The following is a 12,103-nucleotide window of genomic DNA, read 5'->3' on the forward strand; positions in this document are numbered from 1 at the left end:
AGGATGAGCTGCGGAACTCAAAATGACAAAGGCAAGTTCAGTGTATTCTTTAAATGTTTCTTATTTCATTCTGGTCTGGTCTGTTTTTGTATTCTTTTGAACTGTTTCAGCGTATCAAGTCATTTGTTTTATGTTGTCTTAAGAAAAGAGCCCTTTCCTTAGTGTAGGTACTGGTTTTAACATCATCTGTTTTCCTCCACTGTCAGTAAAAAGTTCTGCTTCTTGAGAAAGGTTTGTTTTATGGTCCATTAAACCAAGAAGGCGGTTGTTGAGTTATTACGAATTTCTTTTGCAGCTCTCTCTTTGGTTATTTCATATAATAATTAATAAAAAGGGGATTAAACGTAGGTTACAGCAATATTTGAGGCGGCTTCTAAAAAAACACTTCTCTGTTAACTTTTGCAGCCAGGGGACGCTGAGGTCTCTCCACTTGGTCACACAGCAGAACTGTCCACCAAGTTCTTCTGTCCGTTGGTGGAACCAATAAATTACGAAAACTGTCACAACATGGCCTCGAGTTTCTAATAGATAAGGATTCGCCAAATGGGTGAGATTATCAGACTAAAAACGTTGTTAATTATTTTTTTGTGACAATACAGATAGTTGTCTGTAAAAGGTAATAAGTCCAAACACTGTCGCAACCATTCGAAAAATCACCAGCGTCCCTTAGCGTCAGACTGGAAAAAAGTTAACGCAGAGAAGCGTTAATTTAGAAGTTGTTCCAATAATTTAATAAAGTTTATCGGCTATATGGTTTATGCTTCTTCTGGAAGTCAGTATAGAGATTAGCTAATAATATATTTTCACTTCACCACAGTTTGTAATTTTTTGTAATTAACAGCGCGCGATGTTGTTGCTTAAAGGTTTGCCAACACAAGAGCATCAAAGGCCAAGAGGCAACAGCGCAAATGCAAAGCTCGGAAATAAATGTAATATATATTACATCCGCTACATAGATTGCCTATGCGATATGTCCGAAAAAATTAAAGAAATATTAGTTTTCCGGATTTGTAATCGTTCAGTTTTAATGAATTTTGGGAGGTGTTGACAAACCGAAATTTTTTGAAATTTTGATTTGTAAAATTTCATGAAAATCCATCCATGAGAGGATTTATTACATGCGGACCGACAGGAGAAAGAAATAACAACTGCCGGATTTCTATTAGTTCAATTTTAATTAAATTTGCAATTACTGGACAGTTCTTTCTTAAAGAACCAAAAAAAATTTCACAAAAATCCACTGTAAGTTGAATGATTACAAATAACGCACAAATAACAATTTCCGGGTTTCTTTTAGTACTAATTTAATCAATATTGGAATCGCCAGACAAGCTTTCTGAAAGAGCCAAATATCAAATTTTATGAAAACCCATTTACTAGGAGTCGAGTTGGTACATGAGGACGGATAGACGGTTTGACATGGATAACACAAATCGGAATATCACGATTATATGCTAAAGATCGTTCGAAAATGTGCTGAGAAAAATGATTATTTTGTAAAATAATTAAATTTTAATTCCCTTTGCTGACCGAAGGAGCTAATATTAGTAATTATTATTACCGATGGACTTCGGGAGGGACTTTGGTTCTCTAGCAATCTCGTTCCTCCAAATCTCTGTCCATGTAATGGCTGTTGCTTTATCTCTCTCTCTTGTTCCGACTTGCCTTCAGGTTCCTCTGTTTGCCAGAGTACCTTTCTCGTGTTACAAACAACCTACTTCCGTTTGGTGGCGTGTTTTGCCGTAATTGAGATTCCTTTCTGAGCAACTCTCTTCGGACATCTTTGTTTCGAGTAGAGTTGTGTTTCACGGCAATTGGCTCCTCCGTGCTGCTTTCGTTGCATTTGTTTTTGAAACAGCGATAATTACACGGAATGATTGCGGTCTCGACAGAGGGGAAGAGTTGGGGATTGTTTCCTGAGACCATCCTAAAAGAGTCGTAATAAGGCGTAGTTCGGTGAAAGCAAGAGAAACAAATAGCCCTGCATTTCTCTTTCGAAACACTACGAAACCAGGAAGTCATTCAGAAATGGAAAAGAGAAGAAAACTCCTACAGTTCAGTAGGAATGTAGCAGAGGATCTTAATAAGCAGAGGCCTATCGCGAAAATACACGCACAGTTTTCCAGATGTTCACTACTTATTGGTGCCTTGATAAACTGAAGTCTGTCCGGATTAACTGAAACTGGTATACAATACGTTGTTTTGCTGTTTCACTAAAGTTAACGGGGGGGGGGGAATTGTTGATAAACCACGTGTATTCTAGGTCGTTAGATATAAAATTTTAATAGGGCAGCAAACTTTTAAAATCGATGCAGGAGAGCCAATAAATAAGTAATGCTGGGCTTCCCAAATCCCTGAACGAATCTTATTTCGTCCATCAAACGTGAACAGGAGTTTTAACGAGAAATAAACCCCGACTTTGTTCCCCTTTAAGTCATATCCACCTGCCCGCTGCCAAAGCAAACATCGACCAAAGGATCCATTTGACGTGTTTAGTGTCGCGTGATTGGAGGGAGGGCTGTTTCAGTTATTTCATCATCCATTCTCGGCAGGAAAGACAAACACACGAGTCAGTTAGGCCGGCTATGTTTAGAGCCGTGTCAATAACGCTAAAGTTCCACATTCGATGCACGTTTGCTCGCAATTTATGAAGGTCCTCTGAAATGTCTCGTGTCCTCTGGGTATTTATAAAGCCCCCGACTGTTTTCCACTTTGCCCTGGGATGCGAATGGACCTCAAATGAAAGCCCTTCACAGAACTCGCTGGAAAGGCGACTCCATTAGACATCTATTCCCTCAGGTGAGCGGCAGAAAACGCAAAAATTCTTCTTGTTTATTTTCTGTAAGACGAAAAACTCAACGCATAGACACAAAGACTCTTCGTGCTTCTCCAAGGGCTGAAAATAACGAACAAGCGAGAGGCCAGTCGAAAGAAGAAATTCCATTTTATTGTGCGCTGCAATGTTCGTCATCTGATTTCTCTGCGAAAGAATTTAATCCTATTACATTTCTCGAATGAATCAACTACAAAAAGAGCTCTAAACCCAACTAAATGCCACATTACACTACATAAGTGCACAGGATTTGAAAAAAGTTTTCTCAAATACCGCAATTATTCTTTATGGCAATCAAGTAAAGAAACATATCGATAGCTCCCCTCCCCCACCTCTTCCCAAGCCTGGAACTAATGAATACTCCTTTAATTCGCGCTAATTTACTAATTTCGTATGTAAGAACAACCATGCCAATTTGAATTTCAATTTTAAACATTTGAAATTCATTCATAATCCAGCTTTATTTTGTTGCTTTAATCGATCGAGTATTGGCTGAGCAGTACAGTTTTCTTTTTAATGAGATAAAAACATTGTACAATTGGTGCATTAGCATAGAAGCAGAAAAATATTTGTAAGCCGCTTCCACTGTCTTTGTCTGTGAACGCCGAATATTTATTTTTCGCTTATGTTTTTCTTTGCAAGCCTTGGTGAATACCCGTTTCTTGCGTATCTAAAATACCGAGCTGCGTTTTCCACAAAAGTATTAACCCTCCGCTATTGCGAAGTTAATTAAACTCGCAAGAGTTCGGTTAGAATACAGATAACCAGCACTGCCACATAAAGAAGACATTTATTTCTACATTTAATGTGTTCGTTTGCAGAATACCACAAAGGGACCAGAAAGTATTGCGAATTGTATTGTAAGATTCAAGCAGACCTGCTGATTTGCTTTCACAATACCAGATATTCGCTGCTTTACAACTCACGTAGTGCGTAATTACTAGATGATTTTTGAGCTTCAAGATTATTACGTTATTTATAAAGGAAGCCATTATGCCCCATCTCGACAGCAGATGAGGCATAATGGTCAGTCTATTTTATTTTATTTTATTAATTATTACGTTTCCACCTTAGTGGGATTTCACATAATTCGGAAACGGGTGCCTTCGGGGGTGTCCCACTAAATTTCTTTAGAGTTGGCCTGTATTTTCTAAATTACATTAGGAACGTTGCTTCAACAGTACTTTCTTCTTTATTTCCCATCCCCTACCCTTATTTTACTTTTATTTTTTGTTATTTTGCTGGTTAAGTTCATTTTACTGGCATAGATTTTATTTTAGTTTATTATACGCAACATTGGCTTGTGCTTTTCTGCTACCACTGATGTCAGCTTTTCTACTATTTTTTTTTATTACTTTTATACCCCTATATTTATTTTTTGGATTATATATATGTATATACAGGGTGTCTGAAAAATACACGGCATAACTTCAGGAACGAGTTCCTCATTTGTAGACAATAAAAATATTTTATATTAACATAGTTCCGGAAATGCTTGGTTTCCGAGTTTTGAAGGTCTGTCTATGACACTTAACTGTTCACATCACCTTATAGTAATTGTTCAAAGTGTCCGCCTTCTGCCTGAATACAGGCCTCACATCGGCGTCTCATGGGCTCGCGAACACGATGCCAAATTCCTGGCATGTTTCGTATTGTCTCACAACCTGCCACAATTCGATTGTGGAGAGTTTCCACATCAGCTACCGGAGTCGAATACCCCAATGACTTTAAATGGCCTCACAAGAATAAATCCAGTGGGCTTAAATCAATTGAGCGTAGAGGCCAGGAAGTTGGTCCACATCTACCTATCCACCGACCAGGAAACCTTAGATTCAGGTAATTGCGAGCTAGGTGGCTGAAATGTGCGGGAGCGCCATCGTGCATGAAGTGTGCTTGTTGACAAATGATCAGTGGCATGTCGTCCAAGAAATCAGGCATGTTGTTTACCAGAAAGTTTCTGCACGCCTGCCCTGTGAGTTTGTTTGGAAGCATATGGGGGCCCAAATAACGTATCACCAAAAACACCCGCCCAGATGTTGAGGCTGAACCGCTGTTGGTGATGTGATGGAAGAATTGAATGTGGGTTTTCCTCAGCCCATACATGCTGATTGTGAAGTTTTGGATTCCGTCTCGTGTGAATTGTGCTTCATCTGTGAATATCACTAAGGCAGAAAAGTGAGGCGTTGTACTACACTGCTGCAAGAACCACTAGCAGAATATTATTCGCGCAGAGTAATCTGCTGGTGACAAGGCCTGTACCCGTTGCAGATGGTAAGGATACAGTTGGTGTTCTCGCAACACTCTCCAAATAGCCGAACGTTGAATAGCCAGTTACATTTGCATTGTTATTCTGCTTGTGCTGATTCCAGGAGTGGCATGCACAACATTCAAAATCTCCTACTCTACTTCAGGAGTCGTAGATCTTGGTCGTCCTCTGCCGGCAGCACGCGGTGTAAAGGGCCTATGTTCACAAAGAAGGCGATGGATACCTTCAAACGTTTTCCTGTCTGGACATCTTCTTTCGGGGAACCTTTCGTGGTACAAACGACGAGCCTCCAGGGCATTGCCGTCCGCCAAACCGTACATAAAGTGCATATCCGCTTGCTCCTGATTTGAGTACATGGTCGGAATGGAAAACCACCAGATTGCACGTTGGTTTCCCTCAGCCCATACATGCTGATTGTGAAAGTTTCGGATTGCGTCTCGTGTGAACTGTGCTTCATCTGTAAATATATCACCAAGGCAGGAAAGTGAAAAGTTGTACCACACTGCTGCAAGAACCACTGGCATCTGTCTTATTTCCCGCGGGAGATAAGACATTCCGGTTAATAACTCGGAAACCAAGCATTTCCGGAACTATGTTAATATAAAATAGTTTTATTGTCTACCTATGAGGAACTCATTCCTGAAGTTATGCCGTGTATTTTTCAGACACCCTGTATATAATTGGTACTATATAGTATTAAAAGTATATTAAAACATTGGCATAAAAGTACTCAGCGGGCCATATGGCCAAAAGAACCTATATTGACTAAGATAGCCCGTGTTGGTTTTCATTGCTATAACCTAGAAATAAACGTATAATTAGAAATAAAATAAAATAAAAATATAACGATTATGCAGATAATTATTGATAATCGGATACATCGAATGGCACTTTGTCGAGTGCTAAACACCATTCAATATATCCCACCAATAATTAGTAAGGCTATCTTCAAATTTAACAGCAAACAGGCAGGATAACAGATAGCCCGACAGATAGCTTCGAAACGAATATACAGAATATAATACAGAAAAGGAGTGACAACGACAATTTTCACTTCAGTTGTGGTGTTTTTTATTTATTTTATACATGTGCAAAAGAAAGCTTTTGCTGACATATGGGGATAGGAGGTAAGAATAAGTATAGTAATAGTACCTCAATTTCCCTCGAATTACTATTACTATACTTATTCTTATTCTTACCTCCTTTCTCTCTATATCAGCAGAGGAATGTACACATTGTGAAGAACAGTGTGTACATCCCTCCACTACCAACGACACTGCAGGAGCTGAAGGCACGAATCACAGAGGCTTTTGGTAAAATTGATCGCGAAATGAAGCACGGCGTGAGGCAGGAGATTGAATATCGTTATGATGTATCTCGAGTTACTCGTAGTGCCCACATTGGACTTTACCAATGACTTATGTACCCTTCATAAAACGTATTGAATTGATCTTTCAGCTGGTATGTGTTTCATGGGTGTAGCTTGAAGTAATTCGGAATAAAAAAATATCAAAATCGGAAACATTTACAGACACACTGCATATGTTGCACAATATGGTCTACGTCTAGGATGCGCTTGAACCGTACAACAACAACAACCACACCAGGTATCACTATAAAATATGTAAATGTTCTCGCACGTGCTATCGTGTAAAATTGTTTGACCCAGTTTGGCCATCTGGGAGTGTAAGCCGAAAATGTATATATTAAACTTTTCTCCTGACCTTAATTTTCTCCGATATAATCGAAAGCAGGAACTGTTACCGAACTCAATGACAATATACTATGGTTGCGCTTCAGAAAGCAATAAGAAATTAAACAGTTTTGCGCCTGCGAAACTCACTTAATTTACATAATTTTTTATAGACGGCGCTGTTGTAGATGAGAGTCATTTATTTCTGTGCCATTTTGTTTAAGTAGATTTTAAGACGCGTCGTAAATTTGAAGGAAAACTGATTACTGATGACGAATGGGAACAGCCTGTCCCTAAATCAGACGATGTATCGTTTGATTTACAACGGAAGTGAGGTCTACGACTCAGCAAAGTCAAGCATATCCCTATAGAAATTTTATAAATAGACGTTTATATTGGTATCGGTTTCTCCGCAAATCCCCACTTCCTGCGAGGAAGCGTCATTGCCTGGAGCACAAACCAAAACTGGCACAGACACATCTCCAGCTTCAGAAAAAGAAATCGATGATACCATCCTCGGCATTCGTCTCGGTTACTCCAAATTTCTTATTCAGGACCATAAATTTTATAAATTTAAGCAAGTAGTCCTGGGAACCTGTCTTCTACGAAATGTGGAGAAACCTGTTAATGAAGATACAAGCAATGATAGCAGCGTTTCGGAAGTTTTCTAGTAATCTCAATACTTTTGAGAAAATTCGAAACCTGCGAATGCATCAGTGAATCTGCTTCTACAATACTGATCTTTATGTCATCGGGTGTTCAGCCTGATATCTCACAATATATCGTATATTCTTAGAGAGAAAATGATGATCATCATCCATCCACACGAGAGAACATGTGCAACAGAACATTACACGACTTATGAAAATGGAGAAAATACTCAGGAATTAACCTCTTAAAAATAGATCCATGCAATAAATTTCTGTTTAATTTTGGTTAATGTGACGATCCGAAAGCTCACAGTTTAAAGAAACTGAAAATACCTGTTCTGTTTTTTTTTCACGTTACAGTTGATATTTGTAAATTTTAAAAGAGGCCTGCATCATATGATATATGAGAGTCAGCTGATGAATACTGAGTACTTGAACGTGAAAACATTTTTCCTGAGATTTAAATATCTAAAAAATATTAATGCAATAACAAACCAATCAGAATATGTGTGGCTTGAAACAGGATTGTGTCTGTTCCAATCAGCAAAGTGTTCCATGATGAACCGCGTTAGCGTAGTACTTTGCGGTCTACGCTATCTAATTCATTTGCGGATGATTAATAGCCACTCAAACGAGATATCCTTCCGAGGCAGGATTTACGTCAAATTGACAATCTCACGTGGGACAGCAGGTCGGAATGTGTGCATCGAATTCACATTAGGTGTGGCACTGCTTTCGCGAAATCGGTATTCACGAACTACACTTGGACACTGGTGTGCGATGCTAATATAGCCCCGAATGAGTAAAGCCTAGGCAGTTTCGCCATCGCAAATGGAGATAATTTAAACTACAAAAACCGTTTCAGCACACCGATGCACACAGCTGTTCCACTGACCATCATCATCAAACTGTAAACGCCAAAGAAGCATGTCCCTGGAAGTAATCACGTTATATCTGAATAGCAGATGTAAACTCCTTCACAGATAGTCCTTCGCTGGATGCTGCAGCACTCAGCAGGTGTATTTATATAATTAATATTGCAGGATTCCTATTTACAACGAATGATAATATTGATCGCATCGAACCAATTCAATGTGATCCATCGTAAGTTCTATTCTATTGAATATGACATCGTCAGATTTAAATTCAAATATAACGATTTTCACTTCCTTTTATATAATTGGCATGATATCATTTGTCTACAGTCAAGCCCATAAACGATACCATGATCAGCATCAACTGTCAGCTTGTAAGATACCGAAGAGTTTAGCACCACCACTGATTAAACTAGTCATATATTGAAGACGGATCCTTGGAGAGTATCATTTCCATCTTAGTAATTCAGGCGAGACCGTTCCAGCCATTCTAGTAATCTGGAAAAACACTACAAACAGCTTTCATTTCAAGGCAATTGGAGGATTGAGAGTAATAAAATTGCATTGTCCAAAACAATTATATTAGGGTCAACTGGAAAGCTACTTTTAACTACCCATGCGTATTGTGTCTGTAGATTGCGTTTGTGTTCTGTTCCATTTGCCTGCCTTGCTGGAAGAAAAACTCCGTTTTTTTCGGGGGGAGAAAAACCTTGCTATCTACGCCTGAGACCGACTGACTCAGCCATAGAGTGGAAAAAGCCCATAAAAGTTCCTCGCTTGATCGACAGGATTCGAACCCTAGTCTTTTCCGCCCTATGTGGACTTGTCTACAATGTGCTACCAGCGCAGACCTTTGCAAAGATTGATCTCTTTATAGAAGAAAGAAAATATCCCAACAATTATATTTTGGTAGTTGTTATGTGTAGGAGACACACGCCTATAAAATCAACTGGATTAGTGCTCGTTGACTGAACTGAGCAGAATCAATAATGATCTTGCAAAGCAAATCTCAAATTCTGCAAACTATACGATATTACTTCAGTGCAGATGTTATGTGTGGACGAAAGTAATCAGATATACACGGACATGCAATTGCTTCAGAAGCTATGGCAAATAGTGCTTTCAAGTATTGTTCGATGATAAATTGGTTAGTTTATTCTGCTGGTTTTTAGTTAATTTATTCTGCTGGTTTTTAGTTAATTTATTCTGCTGGTTTTTATTAATAATATTGAGAATGTTATCCAGTATTCAAATTACCCAAATGGTTTTCGTAATTCGACTTGTAATATTATTTGTTCTATTCTACTTATGAAGAATCATAACAATTATTAAATCAGTGTACCTGGTACCGTGCAAGTAATATTAAACAAAAACCTATCCCCTCTTTTTTATTTTTATTTTTATTAATAACAGGATACACAACAAGTAACCATTAACAGTGTATCTGAGAGCAGAACAATGAACATAATTAATTACAATAATATGAATTCAACAGGAAGATAAACATTGATATATATTCAAACATTAATATCATATGTACAAAAGAGGTACAAAATTAAGTTAAGACACTGGTTAAACGAATAATAAATAAATTCATTAGAGAATAGAAAAATAATAAGACAAAAAACAATTATAAAATACGAAAAAATTAGATGAGAGATGGTCACGAGATCAAGAGAAGAGGCATACTTGTGAATGGAGTTCATCAGTGAATGGGAGTTTTCAAAAAAGTCAATCAGACAGCCATTTGCTGATTCTCTTTACTGGACTGAACTTCATAAAGTCATAAAGTCCGTGGTGGCAGAGTCAAGGCGAAACAGTATAAGGTTCCTGACTTGTCTACAAGAAGCATCGAATTGATTTTACTAAGGATATCAGACGCTTCATAAGTTCCAGTGAGTACTTTGGCTAGAAGGGTGATGTCACCAATAACTCTTATAGCGCACAAAGCCTCCAGATGAAAGTAATCGCACAGCGATTCATAGTACACGGAGTGTGCTATGAATTGAACCTTTATTAAACTATCGTTCTGCTAATAATAAATGCATTCTGTAGTTTTTGTACTTATAGATGTACCGTTTGATAAATCCTAGAGTTTTCAATGCTTTGCTGGTGATTTCAAGGACAAGGGCATAAAATTTAGCAATGCTGGAGAAGAGAATCCACAAGTCCATTGTATTATTATTATTATTATTATTATTGCAATAAAAATTTCTAAAGTCGTTAACTTTAGTACTAGCATTAATAATAGAGGCATATGAGGCAAGAAAGGAATCTTATACAGCATTAGCCAAAAAAACAAAAAAAAAAAAACCTTCCGATTTTGTTGATCCATTCGTTCCAAACGTTTGTCTAGTTCTGCCTTGAATTTATTTAAGCTATCAACTTCCTCACTAACAGATGAAAGTTTCTTCCACCAATAAACTACCCGCTGGCTGAAGGCAAACTTCCGCACATCTATTCTGCAACTGTCTTTCCTCAGTTTCAATTTATCTCCTGAGTTGAGTAATCTGAGCAAGAGGAAGAATCCCATCAGCATTGAGTACGCTCAATCCATTTAAGGCCTTATACACTTCAATCAGATCGCCTCGCAGGTGCCTAGTCTCCAGAAGAACTTAGCCCTTTCTTCGTAAGAGCATCACTTTGTTCCCTTCACCAGTCTTGTTGCCATTCTCTGTACTCGTTCTAGCAACTCTACATCCTTCCTAAAATGAGGCTTCCAGATCTCATTTCTCCACTACCCTGAGCGGAACACCACCCAGTTGGTATATCTCTCTGGGGTTACTGCTACCCATATACAGTACTTTGCATTTATCAATGTTAAACATCAGTTGCCATCAACCGATCCTCCAACTTTTCCAGATTCTGTTGCAGTAAAATACTGTCAACACACATTAAGAACCCTGCCAACATTTGTATCATCTGCAAATTCAGACATTAAGCTTGATATACCCGCATCAATATCATTGATACAAAACAAAACAAAACAGCAATGGGCCCACACTGTAACTCGACGGGTAACTCGCCTGGTGAGATCGACAAAAGGGCGTCCATATGAGGAATGACTTCGAATATGTATAAAGAGCTTGGAGACTAGGCACCTTAGAAGAGACTTGATTAAGGTGTTTAAGGCTCTGAGAGGCATATGCAAAATGAATAAGGACGAATTTTTCACGATTATAAATGATTCCAGAACTAGGGACCATAATTTCAAGTTACGATGGGAGTTGTTTAGAGTGGAATGCAGGAAGTTTTATTTTAGCCAGCGAGTTATAAATTACTGGAATAAGTTGCCTACATGGGTGGTAGAGGCTGACAGTTCGGGGGAAATTCAAAGGTCAGCTGGATAATTACCTAAGGGAGGAGGGAAATGCATAGGTTGTCCATTTCCTTTTCTCTTATTATTTATTTTTACAGTATTTTATTATTTTATTTTTTATTTAACTTTATTTTTTAACCGAGTCTGCTGACGAGGCTAGTGGGAACCAGACGTGTTCAAAGCTGTTAAGTGGATTTTCTTATTTATTGATTTGGAATTATAGTGTTTCTAAAACTTTTGATTTAAACTTAGTAGTATAGCATTATTTTGTGATTTTCTGATTAATCTGGTGTACTTATTCTTTACTCGGCCTTGTAATTGCATAAAAGTATTGGTACGCGTATCAAATCCACGTGTTACAAGTTGCAACTCCGCTGAACGAGCAGTTTTTTAGCCGCTTTATTCACCAATTGTTAGATCAAATTATTTTCTATAAGTAGCTTATAGACCTAAGTAAGGATCGTTAG

The sequence above is a fragment of the Mastigoproctus giganteus genome, chromosome 9, assembly GCF_048544385.1.
Source record: "Mastigoproctus giganteus isolate SK-2022 chromosome 9, ASM4854438v1, whole genome shotgun sequence".
NCBI classification, from domain to species: domain Eukaryota; kingdom Metazoa; phylum Arthropoda; class Arachnida; order Uropygi; family Thelyphonidae; genus Mastigoproctus; species Mastigoproctus giganteus.